We start from the raw sequence: 27,208 nt of genomic DNA, 5'->3' as shown, positions 1-27,208 counted from the left end.
AAGAAAACAATTTCTCAAAAAAGTCATCTGGCCAAATGGAAAAAAAAAGGTACATAATCTCACTGAAGAAAACAATGCCTTAAAAACTAAAATTGGACAGTTGGAAGATAATGACTCCATGAGACACCAGGAATCAAACAGAATCAAAAAAATGAAAAAATAGAAAAAAATGTGAAATACCTCATTGGAAAGACAACTGACCTGAAAAACAGAACCAGGAGAGATAATCTGAGAATTATTAGACTTCCTGAAAGCCATGATCAGAAAAGGAGTCTGGAACACCATATTTCAATGATATTATAGAAGCAGAGGATAAAATTATCACTGAAAGAATCCACCAATAACCTCCCGAAAGAGAACCCAAAAGGAATATTGTAGCCAAATTCCAGAATTATTAGGTGAAGGAGAAAATACTCCAAGCAGCCAGAAATAAGCTCAGGACCTGGTAGCTTCAACATTAAAGGATCACACGTCTTAGAAGATGATATTCCAGAAGGCAAAAGAGCTTGGATTGCAGCCAAGAATCTATTACCCAGCAAAACTGATCATTCTCTTTCAGGGGAAAAGATGGACATTCAATTAAATTGGAGACTTTCAAGGCTTCCTGATAAAAAGGCCAGAACTGAATAGAAAATTCAATCTTAACATACAAGACTCAAGAGAAGTTTAAAAAATTAAACAGGGGGGGAAAGCTACTCAATAAGGTTAAACTGTTTACATCCCTACAAGGGAAGTTAATCCTTATAACTCTTGAGAACTGTATGTGTATTTGGGCAGCCAGAAGAATTATACACAGAGGGTATAAATATAAATTGTCTTTGATGTGATGATATAAATAAAATTAAGGGGTTAAAAGGGGAGTTTATGGGGAGAAGATGAAAGGGGAGGTGGAATGGTGTGAATTACATCATATGAACAGGGGAAAAAAAACTATTATAATAGAGAGAAAAAAGGGAGGGGTGAAACATTGTTTCAACCCTACTCTCACTAGATTTGATTCAAAGAGGGAATAACATATACATTCATTTGGATAAAGAAACTTAGCTTATTCTTAGGGAAGTAAAAGGGTAAGGAGAAAAGGGAGGAACTGATAGAAGAGAGGTCAAAATCAAGGCAGAAAAGGGTGAAGAAAAGGGAGGGGGTGATAAAAAGGAAGGACAGATTGGGGGAGGCACGGGTAAGAAGCAAAATATTGGTGAGGAGGAATAGGGTGAAAGAAGGGGGGAAAGTACAAAGGGGGTAAATAGAATGGAGGGGAACAGACAGCTAGTAATAATAAACTGTAAATGTGAATGGGATTAACTCTGCCATAAAACTGAAGCGAATTGCAGAGTGGATTAAAAACCAGAATCCTAAATATGCTCTTTACAAGAAACGCATTTGAAGCAGAGAGATACACACAGAGTAAAGGTAAAAGGCTGGAGCAGAATTTATTATGCTTCAGCTAAAGTAAAAAAAGCAAGGGTAGAAATCCTTATCTCAGACAAAGTAAAGGCAAAAATAGATCTAATTAAAAGAGATAAGGAAGGAAACTACATCTTGCTAAAAGGTACTATAGATAATGAAGTAATATCAATATTAAACCTGTATGCACCAAGTGGTATAGCATCAAAATTCTTTGAAAAGTTAAATGAGTTACAAGAAGAAATAGACAGTAATACTATGCTAGTGGGGGACCTGAATCTTCCCCTTTCAGAATTAGATAAATCTAGCCACAAAATAAATAAGAAAGAAGTGAAAGAGATGAATAGAATATTAGAGAAGTTAGATATGCTAGATGTCTGGAGAAAATTGAATGGGGATAGAAAGGAATATACCTTTTTCTCAGCAGTACATGGCACATTATCAAAAAATGACCAGATACTGGGGCACAAAAACATCATAGTCAAATGTAGAAAGGCAGAAATAGTAAATGTATCCCTCTCAGATCATGATGCAATGAAAATTACATGTAATAAAGAGCCATGGAAAGGTAGACTGAAAATCAATTGGAAACTAAATAATTTCATTCTAAAGAATAAGTGGATCAAACAACAAATCATAGGAGCAGTCAATAAATTTATCCAAGAGAATGACAATAATGAGACAACATACCAAAATCTATGGGATGCAGTCAAAGCAGTGCTTAGGGGAAATTTTATAACTCTAACTGCTTACATGAATAAAAAGGAGAAAGAGGAGATCAATGAATTGGGCATGCTACTTAAAAAAGCTAGAAAAATAACAAATTAGAAATCCCCAATTAAATACTAAAAGAGAAATCCTGAAAATTAAAGGAGAAATTAATAAAATTGAAAGCAAGAAAACTATAGAATTAATCAATAAAACTAAGAGCTGCTTTTATGAAAAAAATCAACAATAAATTAGATAAACCATTGGTTAATTTGATTAAAAAAAAGAAAGAAAACCAAATTACCAGTATCAAAAATGAAAGGGGTGATTTTACCACCAATGAAGTGGAAATTAAAGCAATAATTAGGAACTATTTTGCCTAACTGTATGCAAATAAATTTGACAATATAAATGAAATGGAAGAATACTTACCAAAAAAAAAAAAGCTGCCCAGGTTAACTGAAGAGGAAATAAAATCCTCAAATAAGCCCATATTAGAAAAATTAATTGAACATGGCATTAACAAACTCCCTAAGAAAAAATCCCCAAGGCACAATGGGTTTACAGGTGAATTTTACCAAACATTTAAAGAACAATTAATTCCAATATTACATAAATTGTTTGGAAAAATAAGTGAAGGATTTCTACCAAATTTGTTTTATGACACAAATATGGTGGTGATACCAAAACCAGGCAAAGCAAAAACAGAGAAAGAAAATTATAGACCAATTTCCCTAAGGAATATTGATGCTAAAATCTTAAATATTAGCAAGGAGATTACAGCAAGTATCACCAGATAATACACTATGACCAGGTAGGATTAATACCAGGAATACAGGGCTGGTTCAACATTAGAAAACCTATTAATATAATCAACCACATCAACAAGAAAACTAACTAAAATCATATGATTATATCAATAGATGCAGAGAAAGCTTTTGACAAAATACAGCACCCATTCCTAATAAAAACACTAGAGAGTTTAGTTATAGGTGGAGCTTTCCTTAAAAATAATAAGGAGTATCTACCTAAAACCATCAGCAAGCTTTATATGTAATGGAGATAAGTTAGAGACCTTCCCTATAACATCAGGGGTGAAACAGGGATGTCCATTATCACTTCTATTATTTAATATTGTACTAGAAATGTTAGCTTTAGCAATCAGAGAAGAAAAAAGGAATTAAAGGAATTAGAATAGGCAAGGAGGAAACAAAACTATCACTCTTTGCAGATGATATGATGGAATACTTAGAGAATCCTAGAGAATCAACTCAAAAATTCCTTGAAACAATTAACAACTTTAGCAAAGTAGGAGGATATAAAATAAATCCACATAAATCAAGAGCAAGAGATAGAAAGAGACATTCCATTTAAAGTAATAGTAGATAATATAAAATACTTGGGGAGTCTACTTGCCAAGACAAACCCAGGAACTCTATGAACACAATTACAAAACACTTTTCACACAAATAAAATCAGATATAATTAATTTGAAAGATATCAAATGCTCATGGATAGACCAAGCTCATATAATAAAAATGACAATTTTACCTAAATTAATTTATTTATTGAGTGCCACACAAATCAGACTCCCTAAAAATTATTTTAAAGAGCTAGAAAAAATAAAAACAAAATTCATCTGGAAAAACAAGAAGTCAAGAATATCAAGGGAAATAAAGAAAAAAAATGCACAGGAAGATGGGTTAGCTGTACCAAATCTGAAGCTCTACTATAAAGTGGAAATCATCAAACCTATCTGGTACTGGCTAAGAAATAGAGTGGAGGATCAATGGAATAGGCTAGGCACAGGAGACACAGTAGTAAATGACTTTAATAATGTAGTGTTTGATAAATCCAAAGACTCTAGCTTCTGGGATAGGATTCAGTATTTGACAAAAACTGCTTAGAAAGTTGGAAGATAGTATTGTACAAATTAGGCATAGACCAACATGTTACACCTTATACTATAATAAGGTCAAAATGGATACATGATTTAGACATAAGAGGTGATACTATAGGTAAATTAGGAGAGGAAGAAATAGTTTACCTTTCAGATCTTTGGAAAGGAAAACAGTTTATGACCAAACAAGAGATAGAAAATATTATGGAATGCAAAATGGATGATTTTGATTACATTGAATTAAAAAGTTTTTGTACAAACAGAAGCAAAGCATCCAAAATTAGAAGGGATGTAGAAATCTGGGAAACAATTTTTATGGCCAGTACTTCTGATAAAGGCCTCATTTCTAAAATATATAAGGAACTAAATCAAATTTAGAAGAATCCAAGTCATTCCCAAATTGAGAAATGGTCAAAGGATATGAACAGGCAATTTTCTGATAAATAAATCAAAGCTATTTATTGCTACCTGAAAAAATTCTCTAAATCACTACTGATTAGAGAAATGCAAATTAAAACAAGTCTGAGGTACCACCTGACACCTATCAAATTGGCTAATATGACAAAAAAAGAAAATAATAAATGTTGGAGAATCTGTGGAAAAATTGGAACACTAATGCATTGTTGGTGGAGCTGTGAACTGATCCAACCATTCTGGAGAGTAGTTTGGAATTATGCCCAAAGGGCTATAAAGCTGTACATACCCTTTGACCCAGCAATACCACTTTTGGGTCTTTTTCCCAAAGAGATCATAAAAAAGGGAAACGGACCCACATGTACAAAAATATTTATAGCTGCTCTTTTTGTGGTGGCAAGGAATCAGAAATTGAGGGGCTGCCCATCAATTGGGGAATAGCTGAACAAGTTATGGTATATGAATTTAATGGAATCCTATTGTGCTCTAAGAAATGATGAGCAGGAGGAATTCAGAGAAACCTGGAAGGACTTGCATGAACTGATGATGAGTGAGATGACCAGAACCAGAAGAACATTGTACACAGTATCATCAACATTATGTGTTGATCAACTATGATAGACTCAATTCTTCTCACCAATACAATGGGATAAGAAAGTTCCCGAGGACTCATGATGGAAACGGATCTCCAAATCAAGAAAAAAAAAAAAGAACTGTGGAGTATGAATGCTGATTGAACCATACTATTTCTTTTGGTTTTGGTGCTATTGTTTTTCTTTTGTGAGGTTTTTTCTTTTTTTCTCTGATTCTTCCCTTATAACATGACTAATGCAGAAATATGTTTGATGTTATATATATATATATATATATAATTAAATCTATATCAGATTACCTGCTATATAGGAGAGGGAGGAGAGGAGGGAGGGAGAAAATTTTGAAATTGTAAATCTTAGAAAAACAAATGTTGAAAACTATCACTACGTGTAACTGGAAAATATTAAAATACTTTTATTAAAAAAAGAAAGAAATTATACTGGCCCTTTCTCTCCCCTCACCACTTTTATTTCTTCCATTCCTGTTTCTCATGGCTGTCTGAAAAGAAAGCCTTTAATGAATGGACTGACACTGACTTCATATACCCTTGGGAGTGGGAATTGTATTTAAAAGGGATTAGCATTGTCTTTCTGTCTATGAAATGAATTGTGGAATTTTCCAGACTATTGTAGGGCCCTGGGGGAGTTATCTTATATCCTATATTTATGTCCAATTCTACCCCGAATATCTCACATTTCTATGGGACTTTCAGGTGTAAAGAATACTTACTCCACAACAATGCTTTTAGGCAGTTAATACAAATGTTATTATCCCCATTTTACAGAGGAAACTGAAGTCTGGAAAAGATAAATGAATTACTTATCATCTAAAAGAGAACAGATCCTGGATTTATCACAGGTCTTCTGATGAAGTATCAGGTTCTTCCTACTCTACCAAATTGCTTCCCAAAGGTATTATAATTCTTCCTTTGTATGGATGTCCTTGAGTTTCCAGATGTATAATCACATACAGGGAGAGTCAAAGATTGTGTTAATAGTCTTTCATTTGGGAACACTGACAAATGTCTGATTACTAAGGGATTTATTCATTTACTTAATCAACATATTTAACCACTACTGTGTGTAGAGTATCTGTCTACTCACTGAGTGAGACAGATTTTAAATAATATATGACCCTTGACCTTATGGAAGAACTTGGAAGATAACAAAGAAGAAGAAGAAAATACTTATGCAAGAATTCACAATTTATGTTTTTGTTAGTATGGGCCCTCCATCCATTAATGCAGATTGTAATCCCTATTTGTAATACAAGATGTAATAACTTTAGTCAAAAAATCATTTCATTGCAACGAATCTAGGCTGTACTTCCCAGACAAAATGCATACACTCTACCATGGGTCCATGTTTAGCTTAATAGGACCTGACATAACTTGTGATCCAGTACCATTACATTCAACATGTCACCACCATTCCACAATGAAGTTTTGAAGGGGTAATATAGTGGAACATATAGATAACCATAATATACACCATTATAAGAATGATATATCAGAGGGGCAGAAAACAAAGTGCTATATGAGCTCTGAGAGAGTAGCTTGCTACCAACATGAATGTAAGAAAAAGATTCTCAGAAGCTGTAACATTTCAGCTGAGCATAAAAAGATAAGGAGGAATTCAACAGGTGAAAAGGAAGAGGGAAAGGGGAAAATTCCCATATTAATAACCAATTTAGAACTGATTCTCTATGAGATACAATGGGATTTGTAATGGTTGATTTTTATCCTCAGTTGAATCCCATCTTTTGATGGGTAAATATTGAATTTAAGAGCATTATATCTTCTGCATCATTCTTTAAGCCCATTGTTCTAGGAATGATCTCAAATTACCAGTTCACTCCTGAAGCCTTTTACCTAGAAATTAGATCCCAGGAAATCTACATCTCAACAGCAGGCCAGAATGGTCCTATCATAGACCACTTTTCTCACAGAAGACATGGTGAAAGATCTCTCTTGACAGGGCCCTGCAATTTCTCTCTCAAGGACAAGGTACCAAGAGTTACAAATATATGAAAGAACTTCCCTCAGCTGAAGCAGATAAACAACAAAGCAGATGCCAAGAATGAAAGGAGCATCATTAATGCCTTTTATAAGTATACATTTGTTTGCTATACATAAGCATGCCTAAAATACAAGCAGTCTACCTTGGAAAGGATTAGCATTGGCCCTCCGGAGGGAAAGTGGAAGAGTCAGTTATAATCCTTGCCCCAGGGTCTGCCAGCACACCCAGGCATATCTTGACCAAGCACAACTATGTAGCTATTCCATAGGAATTATTCAATTCATAAACCTACATTCACTAGCTATTTGATACAGTGGCACCTAGGTGGCATAGTGAAAAGAGCTAGAGATGATGGATCTGGAGTTAGAAAGACCCAAGTTCAAATTTTACTTCAGACACTTAGTTGTGCAATCTTATGCAAATCTCTTAACTTCTGTCTCAGTTTCTTCATCTGTAAAGTAGGAATAGTAATAGAACCTATCCCCAGGACTTTTTGTGAGGATAAGCTTAAATAAGACATTTGTAAATCACTTTATAAACCTTAAAACAAAACATTAATGTCAGATATTATTTTTATTCCATTATTACTATCATTGTCATATTGTGCTAAGTACTAGCAGAGGGTGAGACACCTAGTTTAGATAAGGCACAGGTCTTTATCTAGGGGAGTTTATAATCTGGAAGCAGATTATAACATATATACTTCATTGTTTCAGTGGCTTAATGTTTTACAAAATCACAGGATACCAAAATTAGTTAGGACTTCAAGAGTCCTATCACCTTACTTATAGTAGAAGACTGAGAAATAACAATAATCCCTTCCCTAATCAGAGCACAACCACTTTGTGTTCCATATATGATTTCCATGAGTTGCTGTGTCTGTAAAAATCCAGGCATGGATGGCCAACTTTCTAGTGATTAGTCTCCCTGAATTTAGTTGAGCTGGTGTTTAGTTGACAGATATAACAATTATTATCATGCCCATACTGAAAGATTTTGTAGTTTCTTTGGAACTTTCAGACTTTTACTTCCATTTCGTACAGTTTTCAAGAACCTAGAGGTATCTTCATAATATGGTAAGCTTTTGCAGGCAAAACTCAGTGGAGGGATGCATGAAAAATCATTATAAAATTAAAATAATTCAAGATAAGTTCATAAGTAGTGTGCAAACAAAATTCTGTGTGTAGTCTGAGGGGGGATCAATGAAAGCTTACAGGAAGAAGTGATATTTGGGTTGGGATTTAAAGATTGGTAAGAAATCGACATGTAGGGCTGTTGGAAAGGGGTAAGGAAATTCCAGGTATAAGGAATAGTGTGAGTAAATGCAAAAATCAGGAAAGTACAAGACATATATTGTAAGCAATGCTTGCTTTATCCTGAAGCATAAAGTTCATGGAGGGGAGGAATATGAGATAAGGCTAGAAAGGTAATGTCACCCAGTTGTGGAAAGCATTGCATGCCAGACAAAGGACTTTTAACTATTTGTTAGACAATTGAGAATCATTAAAATACATTAAGTGGAAGTAGCACCTAAACATCATAGCCATGACACTGGTTAAATGGGGAATGCTCCAGACAGGTGGAAAACCACCCTAAATCAGGCATATGTTTCATAGTACCATCACATCAGTACAGAGATCAGAACTAAGGACAGCAGCCCTGCAATTTGCACTGCAATCACTATGGAGCAGAATGGCATTTGTTAGTACTAATAACAACAGTACCATGGTTTTTGACTGGAGGTCTCCAGGCAGAAATGTTTTCTATTCAGAAATTTCTACTCCCTCTACTTCTTGGTAACTTTAGCTTTTTGACCCTCCCTCACAGCTGAGTTTTCCACTAGCATATATCCAACAGTGAAGTCTGGAAAGTAGAACCAGCGTGTAAAGTGAGTTTCTCCTCTCTACCATAACTCCCTTCCGTCCGGATGCAGGCAACAATTCAGCACTATAGACAAGTAATCTCTTTATGGGCTGTTTCATCATGAATCAGCACCAGACAACTATTAATCTTCAATCATACTTTTATCAAGTGTTTATTTTCTCTGTCTCTCTCTCTCTCCCCAAGACTGGGGATATCAATATAGCAGCTGTCATGGGTCGTTACCAACTGCATTTTCCCCACTATTACAGCAAAATAAAGCCAGATAGCAAGTGACTTGAAACGCAATACAATCGACAGCTTATCTGGGAATGAGCAGGGAGCTGTCCACTGAAATGATATTGGATTGTCAAATCTGTGTACGTATCTCTTTGGTGCACGATGGCAAAGAGTAAATATAGCAACTAAGATTCCATCATCCTACATTCTATGCTGCACCAAATTGACCCACTCCTAGTATACCAGGCAAATAAATGATCTCAACCAAACAGAAGAATAATGACATCCAGACTTAGTAGAGGGATGTGGGAAGTAAGGGAAAAGGAGAACATTAGGGCCAATGGAGGAGGGAGGAATAAGTGCTCTGGAGTTCTGTGTGCAATTGGTAAATTTTAAAAAGAGAACAAATTATGTGAAATAGAGTATATATGATGGTGGTTCACACACAGCGTAGACTTGGTAAGGTTATGCAAATGATCTATTAAAACAAAGGAGACTTCTTTAGTCCATAAAGAAGGATGAGAGAATATTTGATAAATGCCTATAAAGTAATGAGGGGTATAATGATTGGCTCCATAATTTTACTCTCCAAATCTTGGTCATTAATCCCTGCTGAAGCAGTTTGAGCAAATTATGTCCCTTATGTCCCTTCCCTTAAAGGGGGGATGGGGGGGCAAGACATATATACATATACGTATACATATATATAATGAAATTGCAAGAATGATGAGTCTGTAAGGGCAACCACTGTCAACTCAAATTTTTTGGTCAACTTCCTAAGAGCTTCTTCATCTAGATCACTCATGATGACTATATCCAAAGACCCCTGTGGTCTGCATTACCTAGATTGTTGCTTTTGTAAAGGACCCTAACTCCATTTGCCATCCTGAATATAAAACAGAATAATCCCTCAATGTAAATGAAGTACTTATATTTACCTATGGCCCTGAAAGACTTAACCAACCTTTTTTGTGGGGGGAGCAATATGGGTTAAGTGACTTGTCCAGGGTCACACAGCTAGTGTCAAGTGTCTGAGACCAGATTTGAACTCAGGTCTTCCTCAATCCAGGGTTGGAGCTTTATCCACTGCACCACCTAGATGCCCCCCGACCAACTTTTATGCATCATATGTGCTCTATTATAACCCTGATCAGGACAAAAAGGACCCAAGTGGTCTTGTCAAGGCTGGCGCATAGTATTACCATCTCTTTCATATTAGCATCACATTGTAGCTAGATAAATTCCCTGTATATAAGAGCTGACTTTCTTTCTTAGATCCTGATGGATGATTAAATTCTCCTTAGAGATAGAATGGGCTAGTGATAGGAGAAATAAAAGGAAGCCTTTTACATAGGAGTAAGTAATTGTAGGGAACATACGTTGTGAGGGGAACCTAAATTAGATTTTGTCACAAGGGGAGGGAATTCTCTACTTCCAAAGGTACCCTAATGATTTTCTGAAAGTCTGGATGAGGATCCTTTCTTGCCCTATGCAAAAGGCATAAGGAATGGTGGACATGGGCTCCACAACACCATCCTCTTGTGCCTGTCTCAAATGATATTTCTTGTGTTATTATTGGGACAGGAACTAGGATGAGAATTAGAGTGATGACAATGACTGGGTCTATAAACTATATGCTATATGCAATTATTGAACAGTCCCTAACCATCCCTATGTTTTACCTGCATGATGCCTACTTACTAGTTTGGATGGGATACATTTTTGTGAAGCCAAGTGTACACAATGGATACCATCTGGTAAAATATATGAATATTATGTACATGATTTTTCTCTTTGTGCTGATATACTGGCATCCTGTTGACTTAGTCAAAAGGACTTAATTGGTCAGTAACATTGGCAGAACTCAGAGTTCTGGTTTCATAATTTAAGTCATGTTCTTCTCCCACCTGCTGTAAATGAATGTTAGGGCCACCATAGTATGCATTGCTAACAATTACCCAAATGTAAGGGGTATCTGTCTGAATGGTAGTGATAAAACAACAACTAGGGGATAAGTAAGTGACTTCAGTGAGTTGATGAAAAAGAAACTCAGAGATTACTTTAATAGGGGAGGGGATTCAATGCTTATAGATTTAACAATTTCTTTACAAAGTTTTATTTAGAAATAAACATAAAAATGTTGCTGACTTTCTTGCAGAAACTATAGTTACTAAGTATTAATAAACAATAATAGACTTCTGTAGTAATGGGCATATTATACATAAATAATGTTTGTAGAAAAACAAAAAGTTTGCCTTAGCTATTGACGCTTACTAATATACTAGACTAAAACTTCTTAAACTATAGGTTGTGACTCCATATGAGGCTGTTTAACTGAATGTAAGAGTGGCTAAAAATTTGGCAATTAATACATTATGTTTACCTATTTTCTCTACCTATATACACAGATTTACATAAAATTTTCTTGGGTGAAAAGGGGTTGCAAGTGGAAAAAAGTTTAAGAAGCCCTGGACTAGATGAACCTCTAAGCCATCACTGCTACTGAGGGAATCTGGTGGCAACCTCTTCTTTCTTCCATGAACCTATGCTGAATAGTCAGTTTAGACTTCTTTTCTCCTTTGAAGATGCCCCAGGTGCTCATCACATCTATCCTCCCTATTCAATAAGCTCCAGTGTCTCCTTAGTACCTAGGATCGAATATAAAATCCTCTGACTTTTAAGGCCTTTATAACTTGATTCTTTCCTACTTTTCTAGACTTGCTATACCTAACTCTCCCTTGTTGTACAATTTGGCTATACTGGCTTCCTTTCTGATCCTCATGCATCATAGTCCATCTCCAAATATTTTTCACTAGCTCTTCCCCATGTCTGGAAAACTCTCTCCTTCCTCATCTCCACCTCATAGCTTCCCTCACTTTCTCCAAGTCTCAGATAAAATCCTACCTACTGAAAGTAACCATTCCCCCTACTAATGCCTAACTTCTGAGAATATTCAACATCTACCCTCTCTCTCTCTCTCTCTCTCTCTCTCTCTCTCTCTCTCTCTCTCTATATATATATATATATATATATATATATATATATATATATATATATGTGTGTGTGTGTGTGTGTGTACACATATTTATAACCAGACAAATGAGATAGAGATAGAATGTTATGTATTATAGGAAACAAGTAACAGATAATATTTATACATATCTATATCTCGATCATTTGTACAGAGTTATTTGCATGTTGCCTCCATTAGGCTGTGAGCTCTTTGGGAACAGGACTATTTTATTTTGATTTGCTTTTTGTTGTTGTTGTTGTTTTTTTCATGTTCCCAGTCTGTTGCACAGTTTATGGCACATGTTTCTATTCAGTAGTTCAATAGTGTCTCTTTGTGACTTTAAATGGGGTTTTCTTGGCAAAGATACTCGAGTAATTTGTCATTCCCTTCTCCATTAGATTAAGTAAAATAAAGGTTAAATGAGTTTCTGAAGGTCACATAGCTAGTGAGTGAGACCAGATTTGAACTCAGATCTTGAGTCCAGGCCCACAGTTCTTTCTGCTGAGTCAGCTAGCAGCAGCACATTTCCTAGCCCAGAGCAGGTTCTTAGTAAATGCTAACTGCCTGATTCATATAAATACATTAGGGAACAAAGGTGGTAAATTTACAGTGTTATCCCATTACATTTATATAACCCTTCACTTGATTAAAATATATTTATTATTATTATTATTAAACATAAGAAAGATGCTGTGCAAATTCTGATACATCCTGTACAGGCCCATTTCACTACAGAACTGGACTTGGAAGGCAAAAACCTTGGTTCAAATTCTAGATCAACCACTTGGTTATTTGACTTGAAGCAAGTCATTTCACTTCCCAGAGTCTCATTTTCTTTATCTGAAAAATAAGATTTGACAATGTTCCTTCCTCCCTCTAAGACATTCCTGTAATGTTAATAACAATCACTACTTTATTTTATTCTCTTTATTTCTCAAGGGATCTAAAAAAAGAGCACAAGTCTGGGTGGTAGAAAAAGTCAGTTCAATTGCAGCCTTGACTTTGTTTTTGGCGAGGGGGCGGGGGGGGGGGATGGCAATGAGGGTTAAGTGACTTTCCCAGGGTCACATAGCTAGTAAGTATCAAGTGTCTGAGGTTTGATTTGAACTCAGGTCCTCCTGGATACAGGGCTGGTGCTTTAACCACTATGCCACCTAGCTGCCCTGGCAGCCTTGACTTTTACTAGTTGTTTGACATATCATTTTACCTTTATGATCTTAAGCATCACCATTTACAAAATGGAAATAATGACAACGCTTCTACTACTTTCTGCAAAGTATGGCTCGAAGAAGCTATTTTATATGGCTTAAATTCTATTCAACATAACTTCACAAGTTCTTATAATAAACCTGTCAATAATATTCTGTTTAAATCTGCTTTCTCTGCTTTCTTCCTTTTTGACATCAAAAACAATGGAGAATGTGAGAATGTTGTCCTTTGAACATTAAACCTTTAACGATGATGTCTATTTCTTCAAGGGACCCCACATCCAGAAGTTTGGAAATATCTGGATGGTAGCTTCCATTTTTTTACTTTCCAAATGATGCCTATCCATAGAAACTTCATGCCGTACAGATAAATTAGTTCCTATGCCCTTAAGTTTTCATCCATTTTGGGATGCTGACACACAACAAACATTAATTGAGAAAGGTAATATATTGAACCAGTACACAGTACCATAAATAAATACTATCTGTTATATACAAATATAACAGAAATTATTAAAGAAGGACATGACTATGAGCGGCATTTTCTCTGGCACTAAATAAGAACTTTCTGCAGGGAAGCATCCCCCAGGAAACAATAGACATTGAGCTTTTTGTCCTCAAAAGCTGCATCTCATTGTGAGGATAACTTCTACCAATATTGTTCCTTAAGGTTTACAGGATACTTGCCTCATAATATTGTTATTGGAAGAAAAAAAATAATCTCTTTTTTAACAGAAGAGGAAACTGAGCTCCAGGGAAGCAAAATGACTTCTGGAGGGTTATACAGCTAATATGAGTCAGAGCCAGAATTGAAACCCAAATTCCCTAGCTACTAGTCCAGTGCTCTTTCAACTGTACCCCAGTGGATGGAGATGATGTTGCTAATAGTGTTAACAGCCAGGGTAACTATAGAGAAGCATTATTATCACTTGTAGATTACTCACCCTGGGAATGCACCTGACTGTACAAAATCCTGAGTTGGGAGGGAATTTTAAGATCAATAGTAATTTCCACAACATTGGACCTGATTGGAAAGGAGGGGATAGTCTTCCAGCTTCTGAGTCGCAGAAATCCAGAAATAAAAAAGGAAACTAAAGGTCCTAGAATTTATATAACACTTTGAGATTGGCAGTGCACTTTACAGATATAATCTCATCTGATCCTCCCAACAACCCTGGGAGGTAGGTGCTATTATTATCCCCATTTTAAGCTTGAGAAAAGTTTCTGTCACATAGCTAGGAAGTGTCTGCGGCACTATTTGAACTCAGGGCTTTCTGAATCCAAGACCAGATCTTTATCTGCCATGAGTCTATAACGATCAAAGACATCCAGTGACAGGAAACTCTAATCACTAAGACAGCCTATTTCACTGTTGGACATTGCTGATCACTGGTAAATTTTCCTTAACTTCAAACCAAAAACCATGTGCTTCTCTGCAACCTCCACCCAACCTTATATGACCTAGTATGCAAAACACTGGGATTTAGTATGGTGAGTAGAAATTATTTTTAGGGTAATGATAAAATTTAAAAATCCAATGCAGTACAGAAGTACTGAGGAAAATTAGTGTTAAGTAGTGCTCTGTTCCTGGTACCCTTGTTTGGCCGGACACAATGCAATAAGCTTTTACTTCAAGATCACTTTTAAGGACAAAAATGTTTTCCTCATAACTCTTTGAAGTAAGAAAAAGTGAAAGCAGCACCCCTTTTATTGGTAAGTAAGCAGAGACCTAATGAAATGATGCAACTTATTTTTCTGTTGAAAGCTTACTGTGCTTCAAAAGATTTGTGATTTCATTATTTGGGTCAGTTTATTTCAACATAGATCATATCCCTTCCATACCTTAGCAGATTGGCTTCTTGACTTACTGGGGTCAAAAATTACTTTTCCTACTGACCATCCTCCTTTTGGTTTAGGTAGGCTGGTCCTTGAATAAAATACACACAGCCCATTGGCAGAACCTTACTCAAACTCTTATGTTTGGTTAGACCTGCCAAACAAAGATTATGAAGCATTCAAGCAATGATTACTCCTAAGGTTCTTTTCCAGGTTATAGAGATCCTAGATCTTGAACAGAAAGGGGCCTAAGAGGCTCTCTAGTCCAATCCCCTCATTTTACAGGTGAGGAAACTGAGGCCTAGGCAGATTAAATGACTTGCCCACAATCATACAGAGGCAGAATTCAAACTCAGGTCCTCTCTAAATCCAATGCTATTTCCATTTTCCTATATCCATAATCTGCAGTTAGATAGAATGCTTTTTAGAAGACAAGGGCTTTCACTCATATCTCAAAGAACAATGAATCCAATTTTTCAGAAACAGGAAATGTGCCCCATTTGAGTCCTTCTCCTGACATCCTTCCTAGGATGCTGAATTAACAATATATTCTCCTTGAGACTTAAAGGGATTCATGGAACCCAAAGTCAGTGCCCTCCTCCCCTCCACTCCACTCCCCCATATCTCACACCACCTTCCCCTGTCTGCCAACTGAGCATGTTCTCTTCTACCCCACTGGCTGCTAATAACTCCAGTTAAACTTTAATTAACACAATTACAGTACATCCCCATGCAAATCAAACATTAATGTGGTCATTCCTAGCTCATAACCAGCTGGTATCTCTCCTGCAGCTTGCTGGCGGCAGGGATGTGATAAATGTAACAGAAAGTGGAAACATCAGAAACAACAGAAAACAGACAGAGGCAACTCAGAGAAGCCAGAGAGCTTGCTACCCACAATCCCTCCCAAACACTTTCCCCCTGGCCTTCTATCAACAACCTATCTTCCTCCCAACAAACAACACTTGGCCTTGTGGTTAGGTGAAATATATCATTGCCTTAATGATTCTGAGAAGGGTCCCCAGTCTAGAAAACGTCCACTCCCCAGTTTTCTTTGATGCCTAAAATTGTAAATTTAACAGATACCTTCTGTTACTCCCAGCTATCTAAACTTGATTTAGGTTCCTGTCTACTCAAAGGAATGTTCCAAGCCCTCATTCCTTCTCAGTTTCTGTCCCATGACCAACCACTATTTTAATCATATGATATCACATTATGGTAGTAGAAAAATATGATTTACTTAAAATAGAACTGCAGGATAACAGATAAGGAAAATGCATTAATAGCAAACACTTGCATCTCCTATTTCCCCAAACAGTTCACCTTGCAGCCTCTAGGGATGACAGCTTATAAAGTCAGCTTTGCATCGCACAGCTTCTATGAGACTGATGTTCTATCTAGGAGAGGAAAAAATGATGGTAGAGGTTTGTCAGGGGAACATTGCAACCCCAGTGCCTAGAACTTGCTGCTGTTGTTGCTGCTGCTGCTGCCCATAGACGTACTGAGTCAGTGCCAGAGGGAGCAAGTCCAGAACCCAGCCAGCATCCATAGCAATGAAGCTGCAACAGTGTTCTTACATTGATGCCTGAAGTCCAGCATCAGTAAAGAGGGCATGGAAGCCTTGATTGTCTATAAATTGTGGCAGGATGCTGTGAAGCTCAGGAGAAGACAGGGAGGAATGCCTTGGTAAAAACAACAGCAGCTTCCTTCTCGAACAATTTTTTCTACTCCCTACCTTCTCAAAAGGTCCTTGAAAATCCTTCACCTTCAAGATATATGCCTTGAGGGAAAAGCTGAGCCTCACATCCCAAAATCTTGTGGAAATGGGAGACCCTCTTTAAATCAACATTATCATTTTTTAGGGATGATTTTTTCATGGTGGTTAGAAATTAACGTTTTTCTGTCCATGATTATATTAAACTACTGTCATCCATTAAGGTCATGTGTCTTTATTAGACTGATTGGATCATTTTGAACATATCCCAGTGCTCACCTGATTGATGATCTATGAAAAAGGATGATATGTTTGTGGGGGTGGGGAAGATAAAGGAACTGTTTGGACACCAAGGAATTGAGATTTGGACAGCTGAAGGGTGTCATGATGGAGCAGATTAACTGTTCTCAACAAGTGACAGATGATGGAGAGGAATAGTAGAAAAGAGGGGGAGATGGAAGGGTGGGGTCAGAATATAACCATCTTTAACGAGGCTTGTTCAAAAAAGAGCAAAAGATTCCAAGGGTGATGCCAAGGATGCAGCTCACACTAAATTTGTGACAGAATCATCATTTCTTATCCCGTCTGGGCTTTATTTTCCTGACTTCTATGTGCCCTTCTCCCAACTCTTCTAGTAGGTTGGATTGAGAAGTAAAGGGGGAAGGTAGAAATGAGAAAGGGATGAAGTAGCCGGAACAAGAATCCTGGACTAGGTATCAATCGAATCAGGTTCAAGCTAGACAGGCATTCCTGTTCTTGGCTGTTGAGGTAGCAATGCTTAGATGATTCACCTCTGGGCTATCTGTAAAATGTAAAAACAGACAAATCTGAGAGTTGTAAGGGGCCTCAATTGTCATGTAGTTTATTACATACTCCCAAAAGAATTCCCACTATAACATACCTACTCAGTGGTTACCCAACTTCTGTTAAGGAGGGGAAGCCCATTACCTCCCAAAGCAGCATATCACACTTTTAGCCAGCTCCAATTATTGAAAAACATTTATCTTACATAAAGTCTAACTCTTTTCTCTTCCCCTCTGTCTTTCTCTGTCACTCTGTCTCTCCCTATATCTCTCTTCCTCTCTCTCTATAGTTAGATACAGATAGATAAATCATAGATAGACAGAAAGGTAGATAGTTATGTTTTCTCTATCTCTGTTTCTCTTCTCTGTCTATGTATGTATGTATGTTTGTAATAGACACACATAAATGTCTTTGTTTCTTTCTATGTCTGTCTCTATGTATATATGTCTATACATATATGTGTGTGTGTATTTGTATATGTCTTTGTATTTCAGTGTGTTTCTCTTTTTGTCTCTCCTCTCTATGTCTCTTTCTCCCTCTCTCCTTGTTTATCTCTCTGGAGCCAAGCAAAACAAATCTAATCAATCTTCCACATGAGAGCCCTTCAAATATTTGAAGAGTTCTATCATGATGGTTAATGTCTTCTCTTCTCCAGACTAAAAGTCCTCAGATCCTTCAATTAAATCTTATAGTGATTGGATCCACTGTCCATTCACTTTGACCTTCTCTAGATACTCTCCAGGTTATTAATTACCTTCCCAAATTGTATCACCCAGAATTGAGCATGATGGAGGGGCTGGACTCCATTTACTCTTATGTTCTTTAGAGCTTAGTCCTTTGATATTCAAATATATTGTACCCTATGTGCACAGGTCCATTCTAAGGCCTTTAGTATACCCACAGGGCCCTCCCTACATGTTCTATTTATTTATTTTTGTTCTATTATCTGTTCTATCCTTAACATTGCTTCTTTCTCAACAGCTATCATATTAATTGCCTTCCTTCTGCTCATATAGTCATCACCCCAGTTTAGAGCCTCATGATCTCTTGCTCAGACTATTATAATGACCGTTGATCTCCCTCTCTCCAATCCCTTTCTTTTCTACTCCATCATCTACGTAGTTGACATAGCAATTTTTTTTCTTCTTTTAAACCACACCTATAATTTCATCATTATAGGGGATTGCTGTTCAGTTGTTTCAGTCATGTCTTCTTGGCTAACATACTTGAATGATTTGCCATTACCTTCTCCAGCTCATTTAATAGATGAGGAAACTGAGGCAAATAGGGTGAAATGACTCATCCAGTGTCATAGAGCTACATCTATCTAAAGCCTGATTTGAACTCAGGAAGAAGAAGAATGGAACTCTATCCTCTATTCCACCTACTTGCCCTACTGGAATGACCAGGAAGTAATTCTCTTTATTAAAGCAAAATGGGTTCTTCTCTGCTAAAGTGTTACCTGGGATACTGGCAGATTAAATAATTTGCCTAAATGACTAGATGACTAGGCATTGAGTGACTACCATACAGACAATATACCAGGAACAGAACTGAAATCCAAGCAGGCTCACTATGTCAGGTGCTCTCCCCTAAAAGTGATTTCCCTAAATTGTAAATTTGAGCATGTAATTATACTACTTAGTAATTTCTAGTGGCTTCCTATTATCTCTAGAACCGAATATAAACTCCTCTGTCAATTAAATTCCTTCACGACCCATCTCTACGCTACATTTTGGTCATATTACTCTCTTCCAAGCACATTACAATCTCTCCAAGTTGGTCTTCTTATTTTTCTTCATAAATGACCTGCCATCTCATACATCCTTGACTTTTAATTGACTGGAATGTGTTCTCTTTGACTGTCATCATTCAAGGCTCAGCAAACATTCCATTTTTGACACGAAATATTTCTCTATCCCCCTCAGTTCTTAATGATCTTGTGCCTTTTCCCTATAGTTACATGGTTCAAGGGTCCCTTCAAGTGCTAAACCGATGATCCTATAGTTCTATTTTGCTTCCCCTGGGTAACATGTAAGTTTTTCAAGGGTACGAGCTATTTTAATTTTGTCTATTTCTCTCCAGGGCCTAGAACAATGTGTGGCATATAATGTTTGCTAAATACATATGTGTTGATTGATTCTTTCAAAACAGGTGTATCTTTGGAGAAAAGGGAAAGAAAGATGACTAGGAATCAAGAGAGGGAAGATGAAAGAGATAGGGGAGAAGAAACAGAAAAGAGTAAAGAAAGGAGAAAATGAATGTGAAGAAGGTGAAATAGAAACAAGGTGATTGGAATTGGGGTCAGGGTGGGGATAAGGCCAAAAATGCTTTCTGGGCAAAATCATTGCTCCAGACTTGGGATAAAAGTTGAAGAGGAAGACCCAAGAGAGGGGGTTGATTATCCTTTTTAACTTCTTAATGCTATATCCATTATCTCCTGTGATCCAGTGACCAAAGTTATCAAAGGAACTTGCCTATAGTATCCATGGTAAGCAATAGCACAAGAAGCACTGGCTTTGGAGTCAGAATCCAAAGATCAAGGTTCAAATGCTAACTCTGTTACTTATTACCTGAATGACCTTATAAAATTCCCTGTTTCCCTCTTTGGAGATCAGCTTCTTACTCTATAAAATAAATGTCTTGGATTACACCAAGTGTTTCTACCTTTTTTTGTGACATGGAACACTTTGACAGATTGGTGAAACCTATAGACTCCTCAAAATGTTTTTAAATAAAAAAAAAATTAAATGCAGGGAAATTCATTGCAATGAAATATAGTAAATATAATACATAAAACATGCTTGTAATCCTATAACATATATCTATATGTATGTGTTTACATACTGTAATGATTGGAATGATGCCACCTGCTGGAGACTTACTGTAGAAAAGTTCTACCATGAAAGGAAGGACTTTGAGGGCAAGACCACGTGCATCTTTTCTTTGGCGTCAGAAAGTGACGTTTGCTGGTGGGAGGAGGAAGGGGGAGTGGGGCGCTCTGTCTCTGTCTCCTTTCCTGAGGACACTGGTGGAGAAGGGAGCTAGAAATGTGCTCTCCCTTTAATAGATAGGAATCTAGGCCTTTTCTTCTCTCTTTACCAAATTCTTATTCTCCTTAATAAATGCTAAAAAGCCTAACTCTTGCTAAAGCTTATAATTTATTGGTGACCACTCATTAGAGATTTTAGACAGAATAGCTAGAATTTTAGCCTTTAACAATACACATACATGTATTCATATACATATGCATACACATATGCATGCAATACATGTATATACATACACATAAAAATATACTAAGTTCATTTTCTCAGGATAAAAATCTCTGGTAAATGATTGCTAAGGTCTCTTACATTTCCAAAATTCACAAACATCTGAAAATAAGAATAGTCACCCAAGCCCAGTAGCCAAATGTAGAAATATCACCTGTTTGCTTGAGTATCCCTACAGAGCAGATAGGGTGACAGTCCCATACCCAGTAAGGTAACAGCTGTTGTTCCTTATTGTGCTTTAATGATTAAAAAATCAAGCACTGTATCGAAACATTAACTTGGATTAATCACTCGTAAGGGCCCAGAGGTAATTAAATGGGAATTTAGATTCCAAGGTACCCAGAGCACAGATTAAAGGTTGCTAGAAGAGTGTGTGCATACATTCATGCAGGGGATGAGGGAGAAGGGAAGGAAGGAGATGTTGATGGGATGAGAATAGAAGTTCCCTTTTAAAAAGTAGTTGATGCTTCCATTTGACAAATCATAAAATATTCAAATAAGTTCTCTAGAAGCTAGAGAATATCAGAAGTGACCCAGGACTGGAGAAGGGTAAATGTTGTCCTGATACTTAAAAAATAAAAAAGAGTAGAATCAGCAAACCATAAGTCAATGAACTGTATGGGTACAAGAAATGAAACATAAAGGAAGGCTAAAGAGAAGCTAATCTGAAATATAGGAAGGGGGGGACACAGTTAGGGACCTGTAAATGAAATATAGATCTAAACAGTCTGGTATGGCAAGCAAAAGAGCTCATGGGATGTTAGCAGACATTAAGAATTAGCCTCATCTACAAAGGACCTATGAAGGAAGATGCTATACACCTTCAGAGAAAGAACTGATACCTAGAAGTATGCACAGTATGGTTTAACATATGTTATATATACAAATATATGTGCGTGCATGTGTGCAAATGAACATGTGCGTGTCAAATGGTGGTCTTCTCTAGTGCAGGGTGGGGATGGAGGGATACAGTTCACAACTTTAAATGTAACAAAAATATATTTAATTTTTAAAAATTCTGTAATTAAAAAATGTATTGGTATTATATTCAGGATTGGGGCAGGGAGGGCATGATCATTTCCTTGGTACTCTCCCTGGAAGAGTTTATTCATTTCTGCATACTATATTGTTAAAAGGACATTGATAAAACAGAGAGTTCCTTGAGGAAGGCACCTAATGGGATGAGGGACCTAATGATAATGACAACTGAAGAATGCTTGGAGAGACTGGGAATACTTGACCTGGAGAAGAGAAGACTTAGAGAAGATATTTGCCATCTCTCAGTATTTGAAAAGCTATTGTCAGGAAGAAGGATTTGCCTTGTTCTATGTGGTCCCAGAGGGCAAAAGTAGGAGAAATGGGTAAAAATTGCAAAGAGATAGATTTAGGCTTGATGTATATATAGAGAGAGGGAAGAGAGAACTCCATAATTCAATCTATGAATAAATGAGTCGAATTTGCTTCCTGGGGAAGTAGTCGCTTTTCCTTCAATAAAAATCTTTAAAGAAAGGTTGGATCGGGGAGGCTAGATAGCACAGTGGATAAAGCACCGGCCCTGGATTCAGGAGTACCTGAGTTCAAATCCGGCCTCAGACACTTGACACTTATTAGCTGTGTGACCCTGGGCAAGTCACTTAACCCCCATTGCCCCACCAAAAAAAAAAAAAAAAAAAGAAAGGTTGGATCTTCATTTGGTGAGTAGGTTGTAGAAGCAATTGCTATTCAGAAATATCTTAGGACTAGATGGCTTCTGAAATATGAAGTTCTGTGACAATTTTCTTGCATCTCCAAATCAGTATCCAGACAATTTATTTCCTTCTCCCCACCCCCTTCTTCCCAGAAGTGTGTCTCTTTGTGCCTCTGGCATTTCATTCTTAGAAGCTCTCATGGCCTCTTGAGCTGATTTCCCTGAAGAATTTTAGGCTATGGGATCCTATGTATCCCTTCTTTGAAAACCTTGAAATTTCCTTCACCAAAATCTAGGTTGTAAATTCGACTATTTCTGACTTCCTTCCTCTCTGTTAGGAATTCTAAGATGGAGTGATCCCTGCCTATTGAGCTCCCTGTGATTTCGGCCCAAGCAGAGAATTCTTCCTTATTGATTAGAATTGAGTCTAAAATAATGGGACCCTGCCATTGATTCTTCCAACTTCTGAAAGATGAAATCAATGCTATGAAAAGTTAAAACTATTAATTAATATTAGCTCCAAGTTATTAGCCTCAAGAAGATATTAGCTATTCTGCTTTGGCAGGTTGAGAAAGAGGGGAGATATCCTGATCATGGAAGTCTCTGATCACTACTATTTCATGCTTCTGTAATAGCCTCATGGTGTTTCCTAATTTCTGAAACATTTCCTCCCCTTTCAAGAAGAATGTTCATAAGGTAGAGAGGATCCAGTAGAGGGTGACTAGTAGAGTAAAAATACCACAGGACAGTCCATTCAAAAAAAAAAAAAAAAGAACAGTAAAAAAATCGAAACAGTTTATGCCAGAGAACACAAGATTTGAAGGCTAGGAAGAATGAATAGTTCTTTTAGAGTATATGAAGTACTGCTATATGAAAGAAATATTTGGGACAGAATTATATATACATATGCACTTATATACATATAGGCATAAGACTGTGCCTGTATATATTGTATATATGCATATGCATAATTATATGTATGTACGCTGCATTGTATATGTGTGTATTGTGTGCATGCATATGTATTGCACATATGTATGTTCATATATGGAAGGTTTATATCTTTTATATGCATATTGCATCATGTGCGTACATGTGCCAATATGCATGTATTTGTGTGCATGCATATTATATATGTATATTTGTATTATTGATATATGTTTGCATATGTGCATGTGCATATGCATGTGGATATGTGTATATGAATATACATGTGTGTCTATGCATGTATACATTGCACATGTATATTGTGTGTGTTATAATTAGAGAGAGTACATGTATCTATATTATTTGTGTATTGCCTGTATTGCAAATGCATAGATGTATATCTATATATGTCTATGCATGAGTCTCTATATATGTGCATATGTATATGTGTCCATGTGTGTTTACATGTGTTGCATTATATATGGATGGATGGATGGGTGGATGGATGGGTGGATGGATGGATGTAGGCATATGTGTATTTGTATGTGTCTCTGAGTATATAGACATATGTGGATATTATATCAGATCTTCCTAAACCTTCATATATTTTAGTTCGACTATTTTCTATCTTAAACTATTATCCAAAAAGCCAAAGCTCAATCTGAGATACATCATCTTTTATTTTATTTTTAAAATTCATTTTAAAATTTTCAGTTCCAAATTCTTTCCCTCCTTCACCCCTCCCCCATCCACTGAGAAGGCGAGCAATATGATACCCATTATACATGTGATGTCATTTAAAACCTATCTCCATTATTAGCCATGATGCAAGAAGAAAAAAAGAAAGAAAAGAAGGTAAAGTAAAAATATGCTTCAATATACATTTAGATATCATCAGTTCTCTCTCTGGGGGCAAATATTTTTCCTCATAAGTCCTTTTAAATTATCATTGCTCATTGTATTGCTTACAGTAGCTATATCTTTCAAAGTTTCTTATCATTACAATATTTCTAACACTGAGTACAACATTTTCCTAGTTCTAATCACTTCAATTTGCATCAGTTCATATAATTTTCCCAGATTTTTCTGAAACTATCCTCTTCATAAGTTCTTACAGTAAATTAATATTTCATCATAATCATAAACCACAATTTATTCATTCCTCAATTGATGGTTATCCCTTAAATTACCAATTATTTGACATAACAAAAAGAGTTGCTATAAATATTTTTGTATGTATGCATCCTTTTCTTTTTGCTTTGATCTCTGGAATACAGACCCAGTAGTGGTATTGCTTGTTCAAAGAGTACTCATATTTTTATATCCCTTTTGTCTTAGTTCCAAATTGTTCTCCAGAATGTTTGAATCATTTTGCAACTTCAACACAGCATTAACATCCTTGTTTTCCTGTGCCCCCTCCATCATTTGTCATTTCCCTTTTATGTTAGCCAATGTGATAGCTGTGAGATGGTACCTCAGGATTCTTTTTTTTTTCCAAGTGATTACAAACTTTATTGCGCATTAGCTGAAGAGACTCCCCCCCCTCCCCCTGCCCCCCCCCAGACACACAAACATTAAAAAACATACAAAAACCACCAAAGTTAGAGAAGAGAACCCCGACCGCCACCAGGTTTTCCCGGCTCAGGCCAAGGTTCTTCTTGAGCTTCCTCTCGCAGGAAGACAGTGACTCAGTTTCAGAGTAAGGAGGTGGGGATGGGGGGGGGCGTAATAGGGCTCTTCTTCCTCTTCCCTGTAGGGTCTCCTCCTCTCCCCCACCCTCTTTTTTCTCAGCAGCTCTTCCAAGATCCGGGGATCTCTGGCCCGGCTGTGGCTTTCGTATGGGTCCTGGCGGGGGTCATCCAGGGGTCGTCCCCTGGACCTGAAGTCATCATAGTAGGGGTCTCCAGATCCGAAGTAAAGGTCGTCTCTGCTGCGGCTTCGGGGAGGGGCATAAGCCCTGCTCCTGCCCCTTTCTGAGGGGGATGTCCTTCCTGATTCCGCAGAGCTGGGCCTGGCCAAGTCATTCAGGGAATCTACTGAATGGGCTCGGGGCCGCCCGGCCCCCAAGCCTCCATTCCGATCCCGGGGACGGTTTCGTTCCCAGCCTGCTGGGCTCTTTTGGGAGCGATAGTCCCGATCTTTGTCCAGGATGTGGGTGAGGGCAGGGTGTCAGTGGGGACGCGCTGAACGCCAGTCATCTTCGTGAAGGGAAGTCACTTCACTCATGGCCCTCTCCACATGGCCATTGGGCAGCCCAGGCCGGGAAGGGTCGAAGTTGGCAAGTTCCTTCTCCATGTAGTAGAGCACCTTCATGGAATCATCCTGCTGGTTGGCCTGGATCCGATAACCACTGCGTACTTCTGAGTTTCTGGCACTGTCTGTGTCACGAAGAAGGGGCACCTGGGATCTGTGGCCACCAACTGAGCTCTGTCGGTCAAAATTCCCCAAGAAGCCGTTGTGCATAGGAACCAGAGGGATCATGGGTGGAGGGGAAGTAGCCTCGGCTGGAGAGAGGTGAGCATAGGTGCTGGGTGCATAGACACTGGGTGCGTAAATGCTTGGGACCCCAGAGGTGGCAGCTTCGCCCGCAGCGTACAAGGCCTCAGGGCAGCAGCACGTCTCCGGGCCGCAGGGGCAGCGTACATAGCAACAACACGTGTCGGGGCAGCACTGTCACCAGCAGATGCCCAGGAGGAGGAAGACCAACAAGGAGGCCAGGACGACAACCACCACGAAGAGCCAATCAAGGACGATGAGCTCAGCGTAAGCCTCATTGTTGCCTTGGAGGTCTTGGGCAGAGACCACAGAACAGTAGTAAACGCCACTGTCTCCCCAGGCAGTCTGATCAAAGGTCAGGTCAGCATCGTCTGGACGCTATCCTGGCACTCCACATAGGGGTTGTAGCCTGGGTTGCCGGCAGCGAGCTGGGCATTGAGCTGGTTGTCAGCACTGGCCAAAGAGAAAGTATCGGCGATTCGATCCCGGCAGAAGGACTTATACTTCCAGATGATGATGGGGGAAGTGGGCACCCCTGATAGCTGATAGGAGCACGGAAGGGTCACTGGCTGGAATAGGATCACCACTTGGAAGGGGTTGGACACTGTCACCTGGATGCAGTCCACAGGACCTGAGCACCAGGGGGTCAGCAGGAGCAGCAACAAGAGCAGAGGCAGCGCGCTCCTTCGTCGAGGGTCCAGTCTTGCTGGGGTTGGGGGCGCACCTGTCCCTCCATGGGGCCCGGGGGTCGCCGGAGCCGTGGGAGGTACGTGCGCTTCCGGCGCCATCGCTCCCAGGTAGGCCCAGGATTATTTCAATTCGCATTATTAGTAATTTGGGGATATGTTTTCATATGACAATTAACAGCTTTTTTTCTCTAATTCTCTTCCTGATGGGTTTTGTTGATAATAAATAAAAATGTGGGTGATTTATGTAGATTTATTTTATATCCTGTAACTTTGTTAAGGTTAATTGTTTCAAATAGTTTTAGCTGATTCTCTAGGGTTCTCTATATATTATATCATCTGCAAAAAGTGATACTTTTGTTTCCTGGTTGCTTATTATTATTCCTTTAATTTGTTTTTTTTTCTTATCTTATTGCCATAGCTA

At 37.9% G+C, this 27,208-nt stretch overlaps 1 pseudogene; it reads right to left on the bottom strand.

The window, feature by feature from the left end:
* Positions 1–26,886, bottom strand: part of LOC122745983 — a 75,469-nt pseudogene extending 48,583 nt beyond the window's left edge.
* Between the last annotated feature and the right edge of the window lie 322 nt (positions 26,887–27,208).

Source organism: Dromiciops gliroides, chromosome 1 (assembly GCF_019393635.1).
Source record: "Dromiciops gliroides isolate mDroGli1 chromosome 1, mDroGli1.pri, whole genome shotgun sequence".
In the NCBI taxonomy this organism is placed as follows: Eukaryota; Metazoa; Chordata; class Mammalia; order Microbiotheria; family Microbiotheriidae; genus Dromiciops; species Dromiciops gliroides.
This window is presented reverse-complemented; position numbering and strand designations above follow the sequence as displayed.